Here is a 7820-nt window from a genome sequence, read left to right as displayed (position 1 = left end):
GAGGCGGGTTGTCATGCCTAGTGTAGTATTGGTCAGTATACTCTTCATTCTCGTAAAGGTGTCTTTTGCCATCCCTATTCTTCTTTTGATGTCCAAGTCGCACCTGCCATCTGATGTCACCCAGCTTCCTAAGTAGCAAAAGTTCTGTACTTGTTTTATGTCTTCCCCATTTATTCTCAGCCTGTAAATAGGATTCTCCTTCTTTTTGGATATCACTATACATACTGTCTTACAATTGATTGATAGACTCATTTTTGCACTTTCTTCAACAATTATATCAATAAAGTTTTGTAGTTCTTCCTCCGTACTTGCAATTACCACAGTGTCATCCGCATATCTGAAATTATTGATATTTTCACCGCCAATGTTGATTCCCAAGATGTCTCTTTTTTTTTGTAATATTGTCTCGCTGTACACATTAAATAAATCAGGGGAGAAAACACACCCTTGTCTAATGCCTCTCTTGATTTTCGTAAACTGACTCACTTCTCCATCGATTCTTACAGTGGCAGTTTGTTCCCAGTACAGATGTCTTTCAAATCTAGATCTTGAGTATTCTGTAATATTTCAAATAACTTATTGTGCTTTATCAAATGCTTTTGTGTAGTCGATAAAACAAACAAGTCTTTTTGCATTTGAATAGCTCATTCTGATAGTATCCTTAGCATCAATATTGTGTTTTTTGTACCTTTGTCTTTCACAAAACCACATTGTTCCTTGCTTATTTCAGCTTGTATCTTACTTTTAGCTCTTGTCATCAAAATTCTTATAAGTATCTTGGTGATATGACTCATTAGACTTATGGTCCTATGTAATTCACATTCTATTGCTCCAGGTTTCTTAGGAAGAGTGATAAATACTGATTTTTTTCATCTCTTCTGGTATTATTCCAGTCTCATAAATGTCATTGATTAAATCAGTAAGTTTTTCAATACCATGATCTTCAAGGGCAATAATTTCTTCTATTACAATTCATGCTGCCTTTCCTTTCTTCATCTTATTTATTGCATTACGAAGCTTAAAATACTTGGACCATCAATGTTTTTCTTAATTTCTGGTTTTTTGCTTCTATCGTCTTCAAACAATCCCTGAATATACTCACTCAATCTGTTCGTAATCTCATCTTTTTCCATGATAATGGTACCGTTCTTTGCTTTCAAACATCCACCTGAAAAACAGAGGAGCTTTTTACCAGTGATATTCTTGATTTGTTGATGTAACCTTTTTGGGTCAGTAATAGGGATTCTTTCTATTTGCTCACATTCCTGGTTTAACCATTCTTCTTTGGCTTTTTGACATAAGCTTTTAACTTTTTTATCTAAGGACTTATATTCTATAGGATTTGCTTTCTTCCGTCTCCTTTCTTCCATTAGAGGCTACCCAGACGGAATATAAAGTGTTGTTCCTCCAACCTGAATGTGGCTTCATCTTTACAGTAGAGGAGACTGTGGATAGACATATCAGAATGGGAATGGGACGTGGAAAAGCACCTTATATTCCGTCTGGGTAGCCTCCAACCTAATGGCATGAATATTGACTTTTCAAACTTCCACTAATGCCTCACCTCCCCTTAGTACCCCATCCGTTATTTATTTATTTATATATGCACATTCTTTTTCTCTCTCTCCTTTTTCTCCCTCTGTCCCTCTCACTATACCCCTTGTCCATCTTCTGCACTTCCCCTCCCCATTTCTTTCTCCCTAGGCCTCCCGTCCCATGATCCTCTCATATCCCTTTTGCCAATCAACTGTCCAGCTCTTGGCTCCATTCCTCCCCCTCCTGTTTTCTCCTATCATTTCGGATCTCCCCCTCCCCCTTTCAAATCTCTTACTAGCTCTTCTTTCAGTTAGTCCTGACGAAGGGTCTCAGCCCGAAACGTCGACTCTACCTCTTCCTAGAGATGCTGCCTGGCCTGCTGCATTCACCAGCAACTTTTATGTGCGTTGCTTGAAATTCCAGCATCTACAGATTTCCTCGTGTTTGCATTTTTTGTGCTTTTTTCTTTTTTAGGAATCACTAACTTTGCTGCTTCTACCAAGGCATCCTTTAGAGACTTAAATTTCATTTCTACATGATTGGTATCATCTTCAACAGATTCTATTTCTAGACTTTGAAATCTATTCCTTACTTCAATTGTAAATTTTTCTCTTAAGTTTTCTTTAATTAATTGCAAGTAGTCAAGGGATTGTTCAGGTTTTTGCTCCTTTAGTTTTTTAAGTTTTACTTTTACATGACATACTACTGGGTTATGGTCACTATTACAGTCTGCACCTGGATATATTTTGCATTGAGTCACTGAGTTTCTAAATCTTTGGTTTATAGTAATAAAGTCAATTTGATTTCGAGTGTTATCGCCTGGACTTTTCCAGGTCCACAAGAATCTTGAATGGTTTTTAAAGTAGGTATTCATAATGACCGGATTATTCATCTTGCACCATTCTACCCATTTCTCACCTCTTTCCCCTAGTCCAAATTTTCCTATGGTATTTCCATCAGCACCTTGTCCTACTTTAGTATTTAGATCTCCCATGACAATAACAATATCTTGAGATTTGCATCCATTCTTTGCTTGTTCAAGCTCTTCATAGAATTTATCTATATCTTCATTTGTTCCATCTGTTGTTGGTGCAAAACTATATAGCCTAACTTTAGATACCTCACTGGAGAAAACATCCTCTCACTCTTCTAAATTGCATTGGGCATAGAGAGCAAACTTAAGGTGTAAATATTAGCTTTATTTGTCAGGTACATGGAAATATACAGTGAAATGCACCAATGACTGACATACGTTGAAGGTGTGCTGGGGACAAGCCTGCAAGTTATCACTATGTTTCCAGTGCCATCATAGTGTGCCCACAACTTACTAACCTTAACTGGTATTATCTTTGGAATGTGTTAGGAAACCAGAGCACCTGAACAAAACCCATGGGGTCACAGGGAGAACGAACAAATTCCTTACAGACGGCAGCAAAATTGAACCTTGACCTTACAGCTGGTGCTGTAAAATGTTACACTCACTGCTATGCCACCTTGCTTTCCTTTCGTCAATCATCAAACGTCAAACCCTTCAACAGAAGAATTAACGTGGTGAACCTTCTTTATACTACCTTCAATGGTATGTCCTTCCTTAACAGTGGAGAGGGGGACGTCACGTGATGACGTGGGATTGAGATGTATGAATCCAGCTCTCTCGTAAAAAATCAGCAAAGTACCATTTAAACAAAGCAAAGTTAATGAATACTTTCCGAAAACTACTTATAAACTTCTCAAGACTATTTTACGATGTGCCTCATAAATTGCAACAGAAGAAGTCTGCCGTTGTGAAGTCGCCGCGAGACGGGAAGAAAAAAAGGCCTACTGCAGCGATGGATCCTCGGACTCAGGTTGGATCTCCTTCGGAGGAAACGCGTTTTACCTCTGGCGTAGAAGAACAGGGAGCAATGGTGGCGGTAGCGGTCCCTGGGAAAAAGATGCCAGAATTGCGCATGCGCAAAGAAGTTGGCATGAGCAAATTGATACAATTAAACTACAAGAACCGACGGCCACTGCAAGTGAAAGTGAGTCAGAATCGGATTCCGCAGAGAACACAGATGAAGAAGAGGAGGAAGAACTGGAAGAGACTAAAAGTAAAGGATATGATGGAGACATAAAAGAGGCTTTATTGCAAGTAATGACTGAATTAAAAGGAGTAAAAATAGAGATTAGAAACATGAAGCTGAGCTATAATAAAGCTATGAGAAGACGAGAAAATGGATAAAAACTTCAAAAGTTGGAAAGAACAATGGAGCATGTTAACAACAGAGTGGAAAAAACAGAAAATGATATGCTTGTCTGGAAAACGGAAAGAAATTGACTGTTGGAAAAAGGACGTGCTGGAAAATTTTAGTAGACGAAATAATATTAAGATTGTTGGTCTTAAAGAAGATATAGCGGGAGACAATCCAATAGAATTTTTTCAAAGATGGATCCCGGAAACTTTGCAAATGAAGGAGGAAGACCGATCAATTAAAATTGAACGGGCACATGGAGCTCTAAGACCAAAACCACAAGATGACCAATATCCATGACCAATTTTAATAAAATGTTTGAGATTTCAAGACTAAGAAAGGATTCTACAGGTGGCTGCTCAAGCTGCCAAGAATAGAAAAGGGCCATTGATGATAGAAGGGAACAAAATTTTTTTCAACCCTGACATAAGTTATGAACTTTTGAAGAGAAGGAAGAAATTTAATCCAGTGAAAAAAGTCCTTTGGGATCACGGTTATCAATTTATACTACGCTATCCTGCAACCTTGAAGATTTTTTTGGCTGCTGGAGAAAAAAGATTTTTTGGCAATTACCAGAAAGTGGAGGAGTTTGTGCGAGATTCTTTGAAGATACAAGAACGAACCCAGGGGAGCGAGATGGATTAAAGATGAAGATTTTGTCAAGGAATAGACTTGGTGGATTTTTAAAGGCGAAAGAATATATAAATATATTATTAATTATATGATAGAGGGGAAGAAAGGTTAAAGTTTGAAGAATATTAGTTGGGAATAGTGACATTAATTTATATCTATCTATCTATCTATCTATATATATATATACACACACACACACACACACACACACACACACACACACACATACATACAATTTTTTTGTTACGGGGGAGCTGGAAGAAATACTGACCAATCGCTACGGAATTCATGTGTGTAAATGTGGCTATAGCCATGACCTGCAAAATGGAGGGGGGGGGGTAGTGTGTTTCTTTTTATTCACAACATTAGTAGGGGGGTATTTTGTTGTTTTTCTTTTTGTATCTTATCTATCTTTTATTTCTTTCTTTTTGCTTGGATGATTGGGAGGGAAACACATAGCAACATGGTGAAGTTTAAAGAGATTCCCTAGGGAACGATGAAAGTTAAGATGTTAAGTAACGTTTTAGATTGGAGTAACTTTGTTAAGAATAATGACTAATTTATTGAATTTTTTGAGTTTTAATGTTAATGGGCTTAATGGACCGGTGAAAAGAAAAAGAATCTTAACACATATTAAGAAAATGAAGGTAGATTTAGCCTTCTTGCAGGAAACGCATCTAACAGAAACAGAACATCAGAAATTAAAGAGAGATTGGGTGGGTAGTGTTGTTGCAGCTTCATTTAATTCAAAAGCGAGGGAAGTAGCAATTTTGATCAATAAAACGTTACCAATTAGAATACAAAATGTAATAATCGATTCTGCGGGGAGATATGTGATTATACACTGTCAACTTTTTTCCGAATTATGGACTCTCATGAATATTTATGCACCAAATAAAAATGATGCAAAATTTATACAAGAAGCTTTTTTGAATTTGGCTGATGCCCATGAAAAAATATTAATAGGAGGAGATTTTAATTTTTGCCTAGACCCAGTCTTAGATAGATCAACTAAGGCTGTTACAAAATCGAAGGTAGTAAAACTAACTTTATCATTGATGGAAGATTTAAATTTGATTGATATATGGAGAAGAATCAATCCCAAAGAAAGAGATTATTTGTTCTATTCGGGCAGTGCAGCGCGGCAGATTTAAAAGGGCAGAAATCCTGCTTCGGGTTTGACTCGAAGAAGGAAGTCTGAGAGTCGGAGCGGGAGTGTGGAGAAAGACATTTTTGAAATTTTCATTTTTTTTTTCTCCAACGGCGTTCAGAGAGGCGGGACTGCGCAGGCGTGTGACGTCGGGCAGTGCAGCGCGGCAGATTTAAAAGGAACAGAGCTTCATACAGTGGGCAGCGGAGTTTGTGGGCTGCGGAGTGAGCCGGGAGCAGAGTGAAGGCTTAAGGGCTTCGGCTCAATGGGCTTAGGCGGAAATGGGCGAGGCGAGGAAGGTTTGGTATTCATTTTCTGTTGTTATTTGAGGAGAGGGGCAGTATGAGTGTGAAGGCAGTTTGTTGTTCTCGGTGTCAGATGTGGGAGGCCCTGGAGTCTCTAAGCCTCCTGGACGTCTACATCTGTGCCAAGTGCATCGAGATGCAGCTCCTAAGGGACCGCGTTACGGAACTGGAGCTGCAGCTCGATGACCTTCGTCTGGTCAGGGAGAGTGAGGAGTTGATAGAGAGGAGTTATAGGCAGGTGGTCACACCGGGGCCACGGGAGGCAGACAAGTGGGTCACGGTTCGGAGGGGGAAGGGGAAGAATCAGGTAATAGAGAGTACCCTGGTGGCTGTGCTCCTTGACAATAGGTACTCCTGTTTGAGTACTGTTGGGGGGGACAGCTTACCCGGGGGAAGCGACAGTGGCCGTGCCTCCGGCACAGAGTCCGGCCCTGTAGCTCAGAAGGGTAGGGCAAGGAAGAGGAGGGCAGTAGTGATAGGGGACTCGATAGTAAGGGGGTCAGATAGGCAATTCTGTGGACGCAGTCCAGAGACCCGGATGGTAGTTTGCCTCCCTGGTGCCAGGGTCCGGGATATTTCTGATCGTGTTCAAGATATCCTGAAGTGGGAGGGTGAGGAGTCAGAGGTCGTGGTACATATAGGTACCAATGACATAGGTAGGAAAAGGGAAGAGGTCCTGAAAGGAGAATATAGGGAGCTAGGAAGGGAGTTGAGAAAAAGGACCGCAAATGTAGTAATCTCGGGATTACTGCCTGTGCCACGCGACAGTGAGAGTAGGAATGCGATGAGGTGGAGGATAAATGTGTGGCTGAGGGATTGGAGCAGGAGGCAGGGATTCAAGTTTTTGGATCATTGGGACCTCTTTTGGCGCAGGCGTGACCTGTACAAAAAGGACGGGTTACACTTGAATCCTAGGGGGACCAATATCCTGGCAGGGAGATTAGCGAGGGCTACTGAGGTGACTTTAAACTAGAATGGTTGGGGGGTGGGAATCAAATTAAAGAGGCTAGGCGAGAGGAGGTTAGTTCACAACAGGGGGATGGGAACCAGTGCAGAGAGACAGAGGGATGTAAAGTGAGGGTAGAAGCAAAAAGTAGTAAGGAGAAAAGTAAAAGTGGCAGGCCGACAAATCCAGGGCAAGCATCAAAAAGGGCCACTTTTCCACATAATTGTATAAGGGCTAAGAGAGTTGTAAAAGAGCGCCTGAAGGCTTTGTGTGTCAATGCAAGGAGCATTTGTAACAAGGTGGATGAATTGAAAGTGCAGATTGTTATTAATGATTACGATATAGTTGGGATCACAGAGACATGGCTCCAGGGTGACCAAGGATGGGAGCTCAACGTTCAGGGATATTCAATATTCAGGAGGGATAGACATGAAAGAAAAGGAGGTGGGGTGGCGTTGCTGGTTAAAGATGAGATTAACGCAATAGAAAGGAAGGACATAAGCCGGGAAGATGTGGAATCGATATGGGTAGAGCTGCGTAACACTAAGGGGCAGAAAACGCTGGTGGGAGTTGTGTACAGGCCACCTAACAGTAGTAGTGAGGTCGGAGATGGTATTAAACAGGAAATTAGAAATGTGTGCAATAAAGGAACAGCAGTTATAATGGGTGACTTCAATCTACATGTAGATTGGGTGAACCAAATTGGTAAAGCTGCTGAGGAAGAGGATTTCTTGGAATGTATGCGGGATGGTTTTTTGAACCAACATGTCGAGGAATCAACTAGAGAGCAGGCTATTCTAGACTGGGTTTTGAGCAATGAGGAAAGGTTAATTAGCAATCTTGTCGTGAGAGGCCCCTTGGGTAAAGAGTGACCATAATATGGTGGAATTCTTCATTAAGATGGAGAGTGATATAGTTAATTCAGAAACAAAGGTTCTGAACTTAAAGAGGGGTAACTTTGAAGGTATGAGACGTGAATTAGCTAAGGTAGACTGGCAAATGACACTTAAAGGATTCAC

The sequence above is a fragment of the Mobula birostris genome, chromosome 3 (genome assembly GCF_030028105.1).
Source record: "Mobula birostris isolate sMobBir1 chromosome 3, sMobBir1.hap1, whole genome shotgun sequence".
Lineage (NCBI taxonomy): Eukaryota > Metazoa > Chordata > Chondrichthyes > Myliobatiformes > Myliobatidae > Mobula > Mobula birostris.
Note: the sequence above shows the minus strand (reverse complement) of the source record.